The 20240-nt window shown below is 43.7% G+C and overlaps 1 protein-coding gene across 2 annotated transcripts in view; it reads left to right on the forward strand.

Annotated features, from left to right (window-relative positions):
* Window positions 1-20240, forward strand: part of LOC138489128 (contactin-associated protein-like 5) — a 1755478-nt gene that overhangs the window by 767866 nt on the left and 967372 nt on the right. The window lies entirely within an intron of this gene.

A 20240-nucleotide genomic window follows, 5' to 3' on the forward strand; every position in this document is an offset into this window, starting at 1 on the left:
GCTGTGTTCACTATTAAGATGCATTTGTCAATTTTGGGGCAACTAAGAATCAATAAGACGCCCAAGAAGAAAATGGATTGGCAAAAACTATAGTGCATACCCGTGTATAGTTATTGGACAGGCATACGTCAGGCATTGTAATCATATGTACAGTTATTTAGATGGTCCTCCAGCTGTTTCCATTTTATGTCATATACTACTATTATGGCAGTGCTTGGCAAATACCCGTCAAATGCCTTCACAAAAGCTGAAACTACTGGCTTTGACAGAATTAGCAGAATATTCTGCTTATGAATTAAAAGTGAAGGCACACTTATTTAAGACAGCTGATTAAATCAGGAGCTGGTGTAGCTGGGTTACAGCTGCAATTAATCCATTACTTGTATCAGAAGGATGCTTAGAAAGCACAGAGTTAGACTCAAAGACATGCGAGTGTGTTCTGTTTTGTGCTGGAATAGGTCGTTGGTCTACATGGTCACAGAGACTTGCATTACATGAGTGTTCAATGGGTGGGTAAATAAACAAACAAAACCCTGTGTGTCCCTACTCCATCTCATCTCCCTCCTAGTGTCACTTCCAAGACAATTGTCACTTCCAAGACAATTGTTTTTGCCTATATGTAGAGATTTCAGTGCAACCTAATGGTTAAAAACGTTTAAAAAAATGATTACATTCAATAGTATGTAACAGCAACATATTCAGTTGCAGTTAAACCAAAAATGAATTGATATATGTTTGACCTGTGGGGTGTAATCAAAGGCCCCAAAACTGAATAGCCATGTGAAAAAGGATTACCTTGCATTACCAAATGAAAAACAGCATTTTAATTCACAAAGTTAGAAGAAATTCAAGGGTCCCATTCAAATGAAAAATATGATTTTTAAACACTGACAAAAATGGCTTTGTATGTGTGTTTGCAAGTTAGAGCACGGCATGAGAACAATTTCCCCCTGCCAAGATAAATATGTCAGGGAAATGGAATGGAGTGTTTCTTGACAAACATTAAGGTAGATTATGCTTCACATGCAAAATACCGTCAACACATTTGAAAGGAATAACCTGCTTGGTTGCCATGAAAGTTCCTCTAGGCCTATTTAGCCACACTCTGTGGGTGTCTTTTTGCAAGGGACATCCAGAGAAGGCTAAAACAAAAATGTAATATAAGAGCAGAATGGAAAAGCACATCACATTACTGGCTGAGGAATAGCTGCAACATTTTCACTGAAACTGCCACCAATGAAAAGGTGCTGCACTGTGACAATTCAGTCTCACTTTTCAGCAGGAAAACAAACTGATAATCAAAAGTGTATTTTATTAATCATTTAATGACTGAAAGAAACAGCCCTGTACTGTCAGTGAAAATGCAACATGGACCCCGAAAACACACTGTATGTCAAGGAATCTTTTTATTTTTTTTATTTTTATTTGTTTGGATCAAATAGATCTTTACAAAATATAAAAAAAAACAAGATTTTACATATTTGCCACAGTAAAAATACAATTAACTTACAAAACATTTCAACACAATACAAGGCAGGCCTAAAAAAACAATAAATCAAAAGGAATCAAGTCTGATGTCAGAAAAAGCAATATGCGAGTCCATTGCAGAAAAGGATAAAATGGTGGGGATCTGGGCCAACTTCACAAAGAACTCCCACACCACAAGCCTGGCTTCTACATCCCACAGCTGTTTACAACTGCAATAAAGTGTGACTGCTAAGAGTTGTTGAAAACAGACTTTCCCTAGACTTGGTGTCTTTGAAAGGGCAGTTCTGAGCAGGACAAATTCTCTTACTGGTGCATTCCAGGTATTTACAATTTCAGGCGACCAACTTCAAAAAGACTATTAAAACACTGGCAGAGAGAGACAAATGGCTTGGAGGAAGGGACACTCTTATTTGCATATAGGAATATTACCTTTGTTTAAAAGTACTCTTATAACTTCAGCCTTTTTCTCAGCAACCATAAGTTGAACTTTATCGCTTTGACATGTTATTTGTTTGGAAATTTCTGGATGATTTTGGTGACATAAAATTCATCCACCTACATCTAAAATGGGTTTCTGACAGATCTGAAAATGTTCCAAATGTGAGAGTTGGTGAATGGGTAGATGACAACATTAGGAATATGGATAATAAATTACTGTTATGCTTTTTGTAAAAATCGTGGACGATTGCCAAACGGCTGTGCAACATGGTGTGACAGGGCTGTGTTTTATTAAATTCCCCTGGTTAGATGAATCAAAATCACTTGTGACACAGAATGTGTTGTGTACGCCCTAATATGTGGCTGTCAGAAGTGGTATATCGGAAGCACTAAGTGCAAATTGAAAAAAGAATCCAACAACACAGCCATTCTATGTAAAGATTCCAAATAGCCCATGGCCAAACATTTTACTGATTGCCATCAAAGCAACATGGAATGTTTTAGCTTTGTTGGCATTTTTGCAGTGGAAACTGGACCTTGAGCAGGACATCGAGAGCTTATTCTTCGGCTAAAGGAAACCTGCTGTATTTTAGACTTTGACGAAGAACTCTACATCTTTTTAGGAAAATAAACTGTGAAGTGTATACCCTCAAAACTTTCTCATGCTACAATAGAATTCCATTTAAGTTGGAAACCTGAAAGGCAAACATTGACCTGGACATGATTGTGCTTAGTAAAGTAGATGGATTTTATCTGTGTTTAACTTTGATATTTTTGGTGATTTATATGGATTCTTTTTCTATTTTTCTTTCCTTTTCTTTTCTTCTTTTATCTTTTTAGAAAATTGATAGTCTGTTTGTAGCACCCAGCACTGTGACAGTAATGTGGGCAGTAGATTTGATGTTCATTTTTTCTGCCTGAGGGGCAGATGGAGATAAGTAGCAGATGAGATAGGATTAACAATTATTAACATAGTTGGTGCATCAACTTTATACAACCAATGTTGATGAATGAAATGATATATTATGCACTTTAGAAGAGACCTTGCTGATTTAGGATAATGCTGCTAAGAGAGGAGCACTATGCACTTTACAGTGATTGTTTACATATGAATACGCTGCTAGCAATTTTGCACATTTGTTTTGTTCAAATAAGGGAACAATTGCAGCTATAGAGCACTATGCAACTTAGATAATAGCAAATTCTAATGTGAAAATAATGGTATGATGTAGACATTAGCACTATGCACTTTATGGTTAAATGTTTACAAATGCAGCAGTATTTTCACAATGTTATTGTAAAACGATAAATATTTTTAAGAGGTTGGAGTAAACACTATGTACTTTATGTGCAAATGACTATAGACGATAACAACATCTGCACAAAGTTATCCTTTAAAATCAGCATGACCTAAATAAGAGAATGTTGCAAATTCAGAGCACTTTGCACTTTAAAGATCAGTTAGCGTAATGAGACAATATTCTAAAGATGTGGGAATCAGCACTGCGCATTCCATATCTAAGTATTTATGTCCATGGGTGATGTATTTGAGTTAGAATCCATATAGAAACTTGTTTGCTATGTTAAAGACACAATTTGAAAACTCAGAACTGCCTAAGGATGATGACATGTGTATAGTTTTAGCGTGTCAATCAGCTACCAAGGACATATTGTAAGAGATTTGTATTTCTTATTCTTGTACACATGCATGCAAAATAACATCTGAACCTGTGCATTTCAAGTGGCATTATATGTATTAGGTTATATGGCCACACTAACTAGTTAATCATGGCCACCTTGCAGTCACTGAGCTTTGCAAAGAAGTTAGTCCTTTTTCTATCTCCATTTCCACCCTGAATGCTGGACTTTCTCTTTTAAATGTGCACGGGTGTAAGGGACATGTGGTTGTGAACAAGCGGCAAGGCAGCCGCAAAACGCTTCAATGCCAGAAGTCTGTTTTTTAATCCTTTTTTTGCTATTGCCGTAATCATGGAGTTAGTTTTTACCATGCGTGGAATCCAGAAGACTTCACTAGCTATGCACATAATTATTCATAATTTGCAAAGTTCCATCTGATTTTGATAAATCCTTCGGAATACATAACTTTATATTGTAAGCGATATTCAACCAACACTACAGCTAAGTCAATGCCTAGTCTGGGATGTTTGAGGAAAACCTTATTGATGTATTTTTATGTTCAGTTCAGTACTCTGGATGACAACCCTTGTATAACACCCCCCTCTTAGAATCCCCCTGACCCCACTGAGCCAAGAAGTAGGTTTGTTTTGTAAATTAAAAGGTTTATTTGAAAAATTAAACAATATATATGTGTCACACTTCTATAAATAAATTGATAATGGATATTACACTTGTGAATATGAGCAGTAATCAGCAAGAGGTAACTTATGAATAGGAACAGAAGAATAAGGTGGGAAAGAATGCTTTATATGGTTCAAGGAAACGCAATGATGAATGAAATGCAGGACAGAAAATAACTTGATATGGCTTCAACAAAAGACAATGTAATCACTTTTCCCCTGGTGGCAATTCACCCCCCCCCCCTATATGCAATGCAAGGAGATGCAAGTAACACACAATATGGAATTCAGTTCCCCCCCCAGCAAGCTTAGAGGAAACAGGCAGAAGTTGGAAACACAGGCCCAAAATGCTTTTAAATGTGATGGCGATGGATGGGAAAATGTGCTAACTGATTTTAATTCCCTCTAGAGATTCAGGGTGAGTGAGAGATGCTTGTTGGTATTAGTTCAGGCGGCTCACTTTAGCAATGCTCTATGAGTTATTACCAGGTTGCAAATGGATTTTGAACATAGGAAAGAATGGAGCTGCTATTTTGACAAGTGGAGAAATTGAGCCAAAATCGCAAATCGCGGTAAATTTCACGAGTGCGTAAATCGCGATTGCGGAAAAAGTATAGGGAGTAGGATGTCGGTTCTAGGTTCGTTGGAAAGCCTAGAATCACAGTTTTAAAATGAAAGTTTCGTTCCTAGCCCAAACGGTTCCGGAGATACGGACGATTTAATAAAGGTAGATTTTCGGATTTAAAGTAAAACTCAAAATGACAGGTGACAGCTTGTAGCTGCAGAATTGACAGGTGACAGTCGTGCAGCTTTAAAATTGACAGATGACACGATTTCTAGGAGGCAGTTCTACTTAGGTTAAAATAGCTTGAATTAGATTATTTTAACTAAGAGATTGGTTCTGCACAGTTCTGCTAGGTACTCACAATATAAATTTGAACTAGGCCTCATCATGGATCTGGTCAACACGTCCGGCGGCGGTTCTGTCTGCTCGGCGGGTCAATCGGGCACCGGTTCTGCTCACAGCGATCCGGATCTCTGGTTCTGCTCACAGCGGTCTGTGTCAGCTCTGCTCACAGCAGCCTCTGGTTCTGGATACTGCGCAGCTTTCTGGCCCGGATCAAGTGGATTCTGGATGTAACACTGCTCTCTGGGTACTGGCAAAAGTTCTTGGCAAAAGAATTCAGATAGCTCGCCCGGCTGTGGAATAGTTTGCAAATGATTTTAAGGATGCTGAGGCCTGCTGAGAAGAGTTCTCAGTTTGTGGGTTTAGGCCCTTTGCTTTAAGTTCTGAAGTAAATTTCTGGTCTCTGAAGATTGATGGATGTGAAGTCTGGAGTCTCCCGGCAGAAAATTGAATTGAATCTCTCTACTTGTCCCAGCAGTCTCTTTTTATGTGTTTTGAAAATGGGTGTTTGCCTGGGCCTAGCTAAGCCTGCCCCTCTCTACTTGTCATTGGCCCAATTCTCTTGGGGGAAGGAAATGGATTGTCATCATGATGACGTCTGTTTATGGGTCAGAGGATCCTCCCCTGGTCAATTTGCCCACAAATCTATATTTGATTCAAATACATATTTCCCAGATACACAATTTGTTGAAATTACATGTACACGTTATATATTCCTTATGGTCCATGCTTGTCCGCCTTTGATCTTCCTGGAGGCTTGCATTAAAAAATGACAACATTTTGCGCTTTTCGACTGGTTTACCAATATCGGACATTTACCAAAAATTACACAAATGTGCGCAAGGAGTATGGACATTAATTGATGAAGTGTCCGATTTTTAACATGCAGACATTTGGAGTAAGACCCTATTTTCCGCTAGCAACCCCCCAGCATACACCACAGGGTCCTAACACCTCTTAAAACGTGCACAGAAAAATCACAAGAATAATGATATTACTTATATAATTCTGACAAGTCCGTACTATGAATTATCCATCTTTTTAACTTATGCCCTGGTAAAAAAAAAAGGGTGTGGCTTCCCACATCACATGGTGGAAGAACTGGTTTATCCACTTCCCCCAAGCTCAGCTGGCTCTCACAGGCACTTCTCCTCCCACTTCTCCCAAGAGGAAGCCACTTTACGACCCCCCCCAATATAACATTTGCCTGAGTCCATTGTTCAGTTTACTGCAGTCCCCAGGTAATTCAATTAGAGAGGTGTCACCTCCTTTTTGTGGGGGCAGCAGAACACATCCAGGCCTGGGAACACAGCTGTTGATCCAGTTTCAACTCCTGTCAGGGGTAGTTGTCAGGCAGAATCCAGTTTCATTAATCCAGCTTTCAGCTAAATGTCACTTTTTGTTCCTAGTTTTCTACATTCAAATCAAACTGACATTTTTTACACATGCAGCTAGAGTGCTGATTCTAAGTTCAAAACTATGACATTTCAACAGTTACAAGCTATGTGACACTCAAAAGTAGGTCCCTCATTTAATTTAAACATTTCAATTTTAGTGGTTTTCAGTTCAGTTTAACTTAAGCTGCTGACCTCCACAGCTCAGCCAGTTTTGTTATGAACATTGTTTTGGGCTCTTTTTCTTTCCAGATTTTGTATGCACACAAAACTTCATTCTGCCAAATGTCTGCTGGTGTTCAGTGAGATTTTTGAATATCTTGCAATGTTTGACATAGGCATTTTTAGCTTGCACTCAGAGAAACCAAGGTGATTTCAAAGGGCTTTTTAAGCTAACAGGCACTGCTGTTTTTGTTTTGGCACACATTCCACTCATGTCACCCCTGGCCCATCACGCTCGCACTGGTGGGTGGAAGGTTAGGTGACAATTTTGGTGTGTGCACAAACTGCGCGGTTCTCCTGGATTCTGGCGCACATGTGGGCTTTTTGGCCATCTTGGATTTTCTAAGCCAACAGCACCAAATGTTGCATCTTAATGACTCAAACGTGGGTCAATGCACCTGACAAAGCCCGCCCACCTGACTGCACTTTGAATTTGAGTCGAGGGGGAGTCGGGTGCGAAGAATGTTTTGACCCACGCACTGGTATGTCCGCATCATCTTCTTCCAATTCCGCAAATGGCACAGTTCAGCATCTTTTCCTCCATCCGGTTGGATCGATCGGTTCTCCTCGCTGGTCCTGATGGGAATATTGGGCGGTACCCGGGGCCCCTCGGATCTTTGCCCCCGGTCTCCGGATCGTCCTCCTTGGCCAATCTCCAGGTTTTCTTTCTCCTAGGACGACAAAGGAAAGCGGCAATACCTATTCGTAGACATTTCTTCCCCACCATTAATATAGTGGGGTGGCATATACATTTTATAGTCAAAACATTTGGGTTCTTATTTTAACAAAAAACAAGATACAATTATAAGACATTTTTTTTTCCAAATCATAATATTTTAGAGATTATTTGTGGGATATTTTAGGGTTGGAATTGAATTACTCTGGGGCGGGCCCCTCTGGTATTGCAGAGGACTCCTCCATGTGTTGCAGCGTGTGCCTAGTACGGTAACACTTTAGCTGATTTATATGGACCCACTTATCTTCCCCCTCTGCCAAACTGCCTTTGGGGATGCAGATCTTATAGGCAACAGGGATGATCTTGTCTATAATTTCAAATGGTCCCTTCCATGTAGGCAAGAATTTTCGCTGTTTGGCCTGGTTCCTTTGGAAATTGCATAGATAGACCCGGTCCCCCACAGTATATTCCTTCCTGGTGGTTTTCAGGTCGTAGTGGGTTTTCATGCTATCAGCTGATCTTTCTAGATTCTGCTGAGCATAGGCAAAAGCATGCTGAAGGTGTTTCCTTAAATTCTCCACATACTCATGAGTTGTGGAGGCATTTATCAGTGTCTGCTCTTGGGTCCTGTAGAGCAGATGCTGGGGAAGCACCATCTTGCGTCCAGTCATCAACTCAAATGGTGACATTTTAGTTGCAGATGAAGGGGTAGATCTGATGGCCATTAGGACCAGAGGAAGTCGGATATCCCAACTTGGCCCAGAATCTGCCACAAACTTCTTTAAGATGCTCACAATGGTTCGGTTGTATCTCTCCACTGCTCCAGAAGAAGCTGGCCTGTAAGCAATATGTAGCTTCCTTTTGACCCCCAGTATCTCCCACATCTTTGTCATTACTTCGCTGGTGAAGTGGCTACCTCTGTCTGACTCAATCCTTTGAGGTAGACCAAAACAGGAAAAGATGTGGTTAATCATGAGGGCAAGCTGCTGTTTCTGCCTTGCAGTTTGGGGCTGGGAAACATTCCACCCACTTGGTAAACAAGCATGTAACGGTCAACATGTACTTGTTTCCTCTAGACGAATGAATTACAGGGCCTACAAAGTCGATTTGCAAATCTGACCATGGCAGTGTCATCCCCCTCTTTTGGAGAGGCGTACGGTGCGTGAGGGATGATGGCTGAAATTGTGCACACACAAGACAACCCTTCAAATATTGGTTGAGGTCCTGCCCCATGTGTGGCCAGTATGCAACCTCTCTTAAGATTTCCAGTGTTGTGTGAAACCCCCTATGAACGGCGGTGGCCGCATCATGGGCGTGACTTAACATCAGGCTTCGGAATGAGGTAGGGACCACCCACTGATCATGGCCAGCTTGGGATTTCCTTACCAACAAACCATCTTGGATTCGGAACATTTTTTGACATTTCATCAACACTCTTAGGTCCTCTTTCCCAATGTAATCGGTATGCGTCAGGGGAAAGTTCTCAGGGTCCTCAATGTGTTGGTAAAACTTTACCAATTATTGGATCCCCCTTCTGAGCTGTAATCAAATCAGCATCAGGGGTCTCCTTACTCCATTGTGCAGTTGAAAGATCATTGTGAGCATTGGTCTGGGACCTAGTGATGGCAGTGACCTGGATTTCCCCCAACAGGGAATCTATTTCTATTAGATACCCTTGGATGGCCCCGGTTTTGGCCAGCTGATCAGCTAAGTCATTTCCAGTTTTGTCTGGTCCCTCTACTTTGGAATGACCCTTGATCTTTTTCCAGTAGATGATCATCCCATTTGATGTGACCAGATCATCAATATTTTGGATTAACTTCCCATGTTTCAAGGGTTTGTTATTAGCACATAACATGCCTCTGGTTTTCCAATTAACCAGGTGCTCCACGAACCCGTTCCATACATAATCCGAATCTGTGATTATGACCAGTTCGTGGAATTGATGTTGGACAGCAGTGAGGATGGCCTGATGCACAGCCATCAATTCTGCCACCTGACTACTTCGGGGACCAATTTTGTATCCAGTGGAGTGTTCTGGGGACTCATTCACCCATGTATTCCCTACGCCGGCCACCAGTTCTTTCTCCACGTTCTTGTCAACATGGTACGAGCATCCATCCACATAGACAGTGGGTATTCCCTCACACTTGTCTTCTTCAAAGACTTTGTGTGGGGAATTAAGGTATGCCTCCCTGTTGTCCTTGATTTTTAGACTTTCGTCCTCAAAACAGTTTTCTCTAGCACAATCATGCAAGTCAGCCAGACCTTGCACGAGGGGACTCTTCATGTTTTGGCCATATCTGACCTCCACAGGAAAGCCTTGCATTGACAGAATCCAGGAAGTAATTCGGGAATTACTCACATTTCCGGGCCGGATTCTGTCACTTTGGAGATATTGCAGAGGCTGGTGTCTCCACTATGATGTGTTCCCCCTGGATGAACGGGCGGTAATTCTTCAATGCCCACACCATTGCCAGGAGTGCCTTCTCACAATCGTTGAATTTTTCCTCCACAGAGGATAAAGTTTTGCTCGCATAGGAGATTACTTTATTGACCTTGTCATGCTTTTGGTATAATACTGCCATCAAGCACGTATTAGAGAACCCTGTCTCCTGGAAAAACTCCTTGTTTCTGACAGGGTAAGCTAAGCAAGGCGCTTGTGAGAGGCTTCTCTTGAGTTGTTTTACTGCCTCGGATTGTTCTGGACCCCATTCCCACTTGACTCCCCCTTCAAGAGATGAATCAGGGGTCTAGTGATCTCTGCGTAGCCTTCAATGAACTTTCTGCAGCAATTAGTCAGTCCATGGAGGCTCCTTAGTTCCCGCAGAGTCGTGGGGTCTTTCAGTTTCTGAAGTGCTTCCACTTTCTTTTCCTGGGGACAGAGACCCTGAGGAGTAATCTCATGCCCCAAGAAATTAACACGGGTTCTAGACCACTGTGCTTTCTGAAAGGAAAGTTTTGCTCTGGCGGCCCTCAACTGCGTCAAAACATAACGGATCTCCGCTATGTGTTCTTCCACATATGACCTTTTGGTGAGGACATCATCTACATAAGCCAGGTTACCCCTCGCACCCAGGTCGGGTATGGCCTTGTGTAGGAAAATGTTGAATTCATTGCCGGAGTTGAGGTATCCGAAGGGAGTCCGGGTCCATCTGTACTGCTGGCCCCCAAAGGTAAAAGCCAGTTTATATTGGTCCTCCCTACTGACAGTCACGGTCCAGTATCCACTGGTCAGGTCTATTGTAGTGAATACCTATGACCCCTGGATCTGGGCCAGCCCTTGGTCAATGTAGGGCAGAGGCCATCGGGAAGTATGGACCCGTTTGATGAGCTCCCTAAGGTCGGCGCAGAGTCTCCACTGGCCGTTTGGCTTCAATATTCCCAGCACCTGATTATTGAAGGTGCTGTGTACTGGACGGATTATTCCCCGGGACTCAAGGTTCTTTATTATTTCAGTAAGGGACTCCATGGATGCAAGGGGCAAGCGATATTGCTTCACAAACACTGGAGTCATGCCAGGGTCCGTGAGAATTGTTGTTGTGTGGATGTCGGTGCGACCACAGTCATATGAGTCTACTGCAAAGAGATCTTGGAAATCCAAGAAAACTTGTTTAAACTTTTGCTTCTGTTCCAGAGTCACACAGGCATCAGCTAGGTTGACTCTTTCTTCCACCATCTGCCTGAAGCCTGGAAAGACTTCTGGCTTGGCTATCTCAGCGGCCTCCTCCAGCTGGGTGGAGAAGTCCCTGGTCAGAGTGCTGATTTGGACTGGAGGCTTCAGGTGGGAAAGGCAGCCCTCATGGACCTGGAAAATCACCTTATCCCTCCTGAAGTCACAAGTCACATCTTCCTTACCATAAGGGCAAGAAGTGTACACCAGGAAGTTCCCCCCATGTCGGGTGAAAATCCTGTCTGGTGTTGTATTGTCCTCACTGTCACTGTCAAAACAGTCCTTGGGGATTGGTCCTAACAGTTCATTTCCTAGATCAATGGAAAAATGTCGGTCATCAACCGCCATTCCAATAATGGTGCCTGCGGCTAGAGTAATACTCTTTAAGTCACTGTTATCCACCTCTATTGGAATGGTGTCATGTTCTATGTTGACTAATGGTGTTGGGTATACCCCTAACCCTTGCTGTTGGAGAGAAGCATTTAGATGTATATAAGCATCTGGGTTTTTCAATTTTTGTCCTCTTTTAACCTTCACTTCCAGGGAGAATTGCTGGGTCCTTTCTGGGATGGTGACTTCCTCTTTAATCTGAATTTCAACTGCATAAGTTAGCAATTGAGCTGACCTAAATGCTTTTTCTAAATCATCAAAGCCCATGGGATTATCCACTAATCGGGACCAAGCTTTGAAGTTTATTAGGTCCAAACTAATGGCAAAGCGATAGAGAATGTCACTGCCTAAGTAAAAGGCGGCAGTGACGTCTCGCACGACCCAACAATTATGGACTATGCTCTTGTTGCCAATGGAGATTTTGAGCATACACCTGCTTGGCAGGAGATGTTTGGAATTAGGTGCTTCCAGGTCCTTTTCCCATTTGTCTATCAGTTTGAATGTGGGAATGGCTGGATCTTTTGGGAGTTGGCGTAACATGGCTTCGCTGATGAAGCTCTTACCGTTGTTCACACACACTCGGGCGAGAACAGAGTCCTTCCCATCATTTAACTGAACAGGGATGAAGAACTGCTCTCCAATTTGCTGAATATCAGCCAGGCTCTGAGCTGATTTCACATCTTTCTGGACTATAGGAGTGGAAGTGTCTGATTGTGGATTGGTAAAGAATTTCAGAGTGTTTCCTTCCAGTGTGGAATACCACCTTAAACTGGAAGGAAGGTTGATTTTCAGAAATAGAGAGGACCCACCATCACCAGTCTGTTGTCCTACTGCTATTACTGTCACGTCTCTAACTTGGTTGTTCTGGAACTGAAATTCTACTTGGTCAGATTTGTGTTCAACCATGTGGCAGGTGCCATTTAAACTAACATGGTTGACACTCTGTTTTAATTTTATTGGCCGGCTAGTCTGGGTCCAGAGTACCTTGTTTACACAATCTATTAGGGGTGACAACCTTCTCAGGAGGTCATTCCCTAGTAAACAAGGGGTGCCCTCTGGAGTCACTACTATGACCAGGTGTTTCACCTAGTGTCGCCCAATTTTGATGTCCTAATCTGCAGTCCCCTCGACAGTAATTTCCTTCCCATCAATGTTCTGCAGTTGTCCAGGAAGAGAGGTGAGAGGAATGCGGTAATTCTCCTCTCTTCCTGCATTTAGTTCATCAAAGGCCCTTTTGGACAGAAGTCCACCAGTGCCGAAATTGTACCCTGCCCCTTTACTTGTACCGGGGCATAATATCTTCCCTCCTTCTCCTCAAGGGGGCACAGATAATGCACATTTTTGGACAACTGGTGGGCTAACTTTCTGGTTTTGGACATTGCTAGCAAAGAGATTTGGGTAGAATTCTGTGGAGAGCCTGGGGAATCTGAAAGAAAAAGTTGGCAACTGGAAATGGTTTCGGGTTCTGGGCCGCCCCCCCCCCTTTTGGAGGCAGTCATCAGGATGGGTTTGACCCATGGGATTTTGGTATTGTCGGTTCTGGGATGAGATGATGGGCGGCGGTAGCTCAGTCTCCACATCTCCCCAGTCTGAATTGGCATCCCTTGGGACCCATTTTTCCTTGGGAGGAGTTCCCCCATCTCTGAAGGAGAAGATCCTTTTCCCAGGATCCTCTGAGGATCCCTCTCCCTCAAATTGGAAGACCTGTACCTGCTCCACAAAGTGGGTCTGTTTGGGTCCTTTGTTTATCCTACCCCCCCTCTGCTCCTTGGGAGGCAGGCTTTCAGGGGCAGGAGATTTTGTTTCCAGTTCCTGGTTTTCCAGGGCTGTTTACAAGTTGGGAAGGAAGCTTCCTCCAAGGCTTTACACCCCCCTTCCCCTTGTGCCTCCTCCCTGGGAACCGGTGGGTTATCGGGGTGAGGCCCCCGTCATTGTTCTGGAGCACCAGGTCCAGAGTTTGGGGCATTCTGCGGTGGCATGCTCATATGAGGGTTATGTTGAGCCCTCAGTATGTGACCCATATCCCGTGCCATATTTTGGACCTGGCGCTCAAGTTGTGAAACCCGCTCAGGCTGATACGGGACTCTATTTTCTCCCCTGGGCTGATCCCGGGAAGGGTAGCTATCCCTTCTCTGGTAATACCCTGGGTTGGGAAGATTCGGGTACCCCTCCACCCTTGGCCTCCCCTCTCCCGGATTAGGTTGTCTGGGCTCAGGGAATTGGGGAAAGAAGGATGGATGATTTTGGGGCTGGAACTTGGGTGGATACCTGGGGAAAAAGTTCTGCCCAGGATTTGGAGAATTTCTGCCCTCCTGTGGGAAGTTGGGAGGGAAGTTCCCTGGGTTAGGTGCTTGGATGGATCCCCCCCTTGGGCTGGAGGAGCCCACACATAACCCAGGATGGGTTGTTTTCCCTTGTAGCGGGGACTTACATAATCAGGGGAGCGGGGACCCCATTTGTGAGGACTAACTCCTCGACTCCCTCTCTGTGACTAGCCCGAGGGCCTTCTGGACTGTGAATTATTTGGTGCAGGCAGGTTTTTAGGCCCCCCCATCTCCAAATCTAAAACGGGGGCAACCTTTACCTCTGCCACCTTGGCAGCAGCAGGGGTGCTGTTGGTTTTGAGGATTTTCTGCGCATTATTTTTATTTTCGATGGGCTTCTGCACCTCATAGATCCGGGTAGCCTGTTCAATGACCCAGTCTAAAGATCTTTTCTCATGAAAATCTCTCACGAGCTGGGTGATTATGTATTTGGGTAAGGCATGGAAAAACGTATTGATAAATTCTCTGCTATCCGTGCGCACCCTTCTGGTGGTCTGCGCAAAAGCACGCTTTAATTCTTGCACAAACTCTTGTGGGGCCTGATCCTCCCCACATTGCAAATTGTAGGCTGCCTTGCGAGCCTCTTGAGGATTTCTGTGCACAGAAAAATGTTTCAAGATGGCCGCCCTGTATGTGGACCACCTTGAATGGTTTTGATTCTCCAGCCCTGCAAAGAAACTGGAGTATTCTGGTGAGAAGGTCCATTTGACGTACTGGATGCAGCCACTGCTGTCCTTCAAATGGAAAGTCTCCATCGTTTGCTCATAGAGCTCCAAGTGTTCCCAAACAGAATACTTGGCGTTCTTATGATAAGGCGTGATGACACTCCTTATTGCCTTTATTTGTTTCAATGGGTCCTTAAGCAAGGCCCTTTTTGCCTTATTGGCCCTTTTGGTTCGGGTAACCCTGGTCCATTCATCCTCTGACTCAGAAGCACTGCTCCCAGAGGTGCCTGCCTGATCTTCCAGGTTTTCCCGGATTCTGCAAGCCTGGGAATGGCTGGCAGAATGTGGGGACCCGGTCTCCAATGTCCTGTAATGCTCAGAGGAGTCTTCAGATCCCTCCTTGCTGCCAGGATTTGATGGGTACCCCCCCACTGACCTAACTGGGCAGAGGTTTTCAGGATGCCCTTAATGGGCCTACTCTCCTGGGGTTCCCCACTAAATTGCACTGTGCTTTGGTGCCCGTACCTGGATGGCAGCCCATCCATTCCTGGGAGGTACTGGCCTACGAGCCCCATACTTCTAGCTGGATAGTAATCTGCCATCCCTGTGGCCCTGTGCTCATGTGCGCGAGGAGACATGTGGGTGGCAGAGTCCAGGGACTGGGAGAGATGAAGGCCTCTGGTACTAGAGCTCCTGAGGTTATGCTCAGGAGTTTCTCTTTCCCAGCGAACCTCATCTCTATCTGCCCCTGCTTCCTGTTGCAACACAAGAGCCTGCGCTTTCAGTTCCTCAGTTAAGGCCTTACTAGACTCTATCAGTCTCTCCTGCATCGCTACCTGTTGCTGGAGCCTATCATTGTGCTGGCAGAGAGCCTCATTCTCTCTCTGTGCCTCCTGATTGGTCCTGGAGTACTGGGCCAGTCTCTGCTGCAGGAGGGTTACCTCCTGAGTCCCATCCCTACTGGCCTGCTCCTTTCTTGCCAGAGCCTCCTCCACCCTCCTGGTGTGCTCTAACAAGTTCTGGTGTTCTTTTTGGAGGTCACCCAGTCCCTGGAGGGCCAGGTGATTTTCTTCCATTTTCCTTTTTAAGTGGCAGACTTCCTGGCCTAAGGTATCCCTTTCCTGACTAAGAGCCTGCGTCTGTGCCGCCAGGTCGTCCCTTTGCCTTTGGAAGGCACCAGCTTGCTGGCGCTCCTGGTCAAACTCTTCCTGGGTATCCAGGTCTTTCAAAATCAGTTTATTGCTCTCTGCCTTCTCCCTATCTAGGTGGCTTTGCAGGGTGACTACCTGCTCAGCACATGCCCTATTGAAGTCTAACTGTTGCTCCAGCTTTTTCTGGCTCTGCAGTAGGGAGTCCAAACCTTCTTGGTACTCCTTCTGCAAGGCCAGAAATTTGGTATCCTGGTCAGCCTTTTCCTGTTGCAGCACATCCATATCCTCCTTTATTTTAGTGATGTACTGTCTGCTGTCCTTTTCTGACTCCTGGCTCCTGAGCAGCCTCTGCTCAGAAGAGTCCAGATCAGATTGGGCCTTCTCTAACGCCATCTGTTGCCTATTTGCCAGATCTTGGCCTTCAGCACATTTGTCCTGCATGGCTCCCATATATAGGTACAATTATGCCGCTATCCTGGCAATCTTATTATGTTCATCTTTGGCTTTAGGGGCCATATAGAGTTCACTCAGGGCCACATGTAGGGGACCCTGATCTCTCCATATATCTGACCCTGTTTCAGTGACCTGTTGCGCGATTGCCTGCAACCAGATCGTTTGGTCCTGATGAGTCCACTCACCTCTCACAAATAGCTTATGTAAGAAGTGCCCTCTGGCTATTTTGATGTCTACCAGTGTCGTCATTCTGGAATTTGAGATCCTTCCTGACTTACAGAAGTTTGTATTTTATTTTTGCAAAACAGACCGTTTCCTTAGAGCGTTCCTTTGAGGAGTGCTTTACAGCGTAGCACAGCGTGGTGATCCGACCGGATGTATGTCTCCTGTCAGTTAGCACACTGTATTAATCTGCGCAAGTGATAGATCTAACAAAGAATCTCCGGCTACGAGCCCCCACTTTTGTAAGCGATATTCAATCAACACTACAGCTAAGTCAATGCCTAGTCTGGGATGTTGAGGAAAACCCTTATTGATGTATTTTCATGTCCATTTCAGTACTCTAGATGACAACCCTTGTATAACACCCCCTCTTAGAATCCCCCTGACCCCACTGAGCCAAGAAGTAGGTTTGTTTTGCAAATTAAAAGATTTATTTGAAAAATGAAACAATATATATGTGTCACACTTCTATAAATAAATTGATAATGGATATTACACTTGTGAATATGAGCAGTAATCAGCAAGAGGAAACTTATGAATAGGAACAGAAGAATAAGGTGGAAAAGAATGCTTTATATGGTTCAAGGAAACTCAATGATGAATGAAATGCAGTACAGAAAATAACTTGATATGGCTTCAACAAAAGACAATGTAATCACTTTTCCCCTGGTGGCAATACACCCCCCCCCTATATGCAATGCAAGGAGATGGAAGTAACACACACAGTCTTTGGGAATACAATCAAATACAATACGGAATTCAGTCCCCCCCCCCCCCCAGCAAGCTTAGAGGAAACAGGCAGAAGTTTGAAACACAGGCCCAAAATGCTTTTAAATGTGATGGCAATGGATGGGAAAATGTGCTAACTGATTTTAATTCCCTCTAGAGATTCAGGGTGAGTGAGAGATGCTTGTTGGTATTAGTTAAGGCTCACTTTACCAATGCTCTATGAGTTATTACCAGGTTGCAAACGGATTTTTAACAAAGGAAAGAATGGAGCTGCTATTTTGACAAGTGGAGAAATTGAGCCAAAATCGCAAATCGCGGTAAATTTCACAAGTGCGTAAATCGTGATTGCGGAAAAAGTATAGGGAGTAGGAAGATAAATTACGATCCTAGCCCAAACGGTTCCAGAGATACGGACGATTTAATAAAGGTAGATTTTCGGATTTAAAGTAAAACTCAAAATGACAGGTGACAGCTTGCAGCTGCAGAATTGACAGGTGACAGTTGTGCAGCTTTAAAATTGACAGATGACACGATTTCTAGGAGGCAGTTCTATTTAGGTTAAAATAGCTTGAATTAGATTATTTTAACTAAGAGATTGGTTCTGCACAGTTCTGCTAGGTACTCACAATATAAATTTGAACTAGGCCTCGTCACGGATCTGGTCAACACGTCTGGCGGAGGTTCTGTCTGCTCGGCGGGTCAATTGGGCACCGGTTCTGCTCACAGCGATCCGGATCTCTGGTTCTGCTCACAGCAGTCTGGGTCAGCTCTGCTCACAGCGGCCTCTGGTTCTGGATACTGCTCTGCTTTCCGGTCCAGATCAAGTGGATTCTTGATGTAACACTGCTTTCTGGGTACAGGCAAAAGTTCTTGGCAAAAGAATTCAGACAGCTCGCCCGGCTGTGGAATAGTTTGCAAATGATTTTAAGGATGCTGAGGCCTGCTGAGAAGAGTTCTCAGTTTGTGGGTTTAGGCCCTTGCTTTAAGTTCTGAAGTAAATTTCTGGTCTCTGAAGATTGATGGATGTGAAGTCTGGAGTCTCCCGGCAGAGCGTCCCGCAGAAAATGGAATTGAATCTCTCTACCTGTCCCAGCAGTCTCTTTTTATGTGTTTAGAAAATGGGTGTTTGCCTGGGCCTAGCTAAGCCTGCCCCTCTCTACTTGTCATTGGCCCAATTCTCCCCTCTCCCATGATTGGGGGAAGGAAATGGATTGTCATCATGATGAGGTCTGTTCATGGGTCAGAGGATCCTCCCTGGTCAATTTGCCCACAAATCTATATTTGATTCAAATACATATTTCCCAGATACACAATTTGTTGAAATTACATGTACACATTATATATTCCTTATGGTCCATGCTTGTCCGCCTCTGATCTTCCTGGGGGCTTGCATTAAAAAATGACAAAATTTTGCGCTTTTCGACTGGTTTACCAATATCGGACATTTACCAAAAATTACACAAATGTGCGCAAGGAGTATGGACACTAATTGATGAAGTGTCCAATTTTTAACATGCAGACATTTGGAGTAAGACCCTATTTTACGCTAGCAACCGCCCAGCATACACCGCAGGGTCCTAATACCTCTTAAAACGTGCACAGAAAAATCACAAGAATAATGATATTACTTAAATAATTCTGACAAGTCCATACTATGAATTATCCATCTTTTTAACTTATGCCCTGGTAAAAAAAATGGGTGTGGCTTCCCACATCACATGGTGGAAGAACTGGTTTATCCACTTCCCCCAAGCTCAGCTGGCTCTCACAGGCACTTCTCCTCCCACTTCTCCCAAAAGGAAGCCACTTTATGGCCCCCCCAATATAACATTTGCCTGACTCCATTGTTCAGTTTACTGCAGTCCCCAAGTAATTCAATTAGAGAGGTGTCACCTCCTTTTTGTGGGGGCAGCAGAACACAGCCAGGCCTGGGAACACAGCTGTTTATCCAGTTTCAACTCCTGTCAGGGGTAGTTGTCAGGCAGAATCTAGTTTCATTAATCCAGGTTTCAGCTAAATGTCACTTTTTGTTCCCAGTTTTCTACATTCAAATCAAACTGACAATGTTTACACATGCAGCTAGAGTGCTGATTCTAAGTTCAAAACTGTGACATTTCAACAGTTAGAAGCTATGTGACACTCAAAAGTAGGTCCCTCTTTAATTTAAACATTTAAATTTTAGTGGTTTTCAGTTCAGTTTAACTTAAGCTGCTGACCTCCACAGCTCAGCCAGTTTTGTTATGAACATTGTTTTGGGCTCTTTTTCTTTCCAGATTTTGTATGCACACAAAACTTCATTCTGCCAAATGTCTGCTGGTGTTCAGTGAGATTTTTGAATATCCTGCAATGTTTGACATAGGCATTTTTAGCTTGCATTCAGAGAAACCAAGGGCTTTTTAAGCTAACAGGCACTGCTGTTTTTCCTTTAGCACACATTCCACTCATGGCACCCCTGGCCCATCACACTCGCACTGGTGGGTGGAAGGTTAGGCAACCATTTTGGTGTGCGCACAAACTGCACGGTTCTCCTGGATTCTGGCGCACATGTGGGCTTTTTGGCCATCTTGGATTTTCTAACCCCACAGCACCAAATGTTGCAGCTTAATGACTCAAAAGTGGGTCAATACACCTGACAATATTTAACGGCACTACTTATTAGACAGTCCAAATCATATTGCTGGTTTAGCAAAGTTGATTATTGAAGAGCTTTAAAAAGCAATATAGCGCTTAGTGCATAATGCTACAACTAATAAAATACCTAGTGCATAAAATAACATCCTAATATAAGCACAATTGCTGTTTCACACAATATAATAAAGTGTCTCATGCATGATATACAGTATATAAAGTGATTAGTGCATAGTGCAACAACTCATTCCAATACCAAATTGCCTGGTTAGTCAATTGCTGGAAAGCTTTAAAAAGCAAGAACGTGATTACTGCACAATTGTACAACTAATAAAAGGCCTAGTGCATGAAGTAACATCCTGATATGAGCACACTTGCTGTTTCACACAATACAATAAGGTGTCTCATGCATGATAGGCCATTCATAAAGTGATTTGTGCATGATGCAATCACTAATACAATGCCTAGTACGTAATGCGATAACTCATTCCTAAAACAGCAATTGTTGAACAAACTGTAGTAAGGTACTTTATGCATAATGTAACCACTTGATGAAGTGCAT

This window comes from Ambystoma mexicanum, chromosome 9 (assembly GCF_040938575.1).
Source record: "Ambystoma mexicanum isolate Mex_15411 chromosome 9, UKY_AmexF1_1, whole genome shotgun sequence".
Classification (NCBI taxonomy): domain Eukaryota; kingdom Metazoa; phylum Chordata; class Amphibia; order Caudata; family Ambystomatidae; genus Ambystoma; species Ambystoma mexicanum.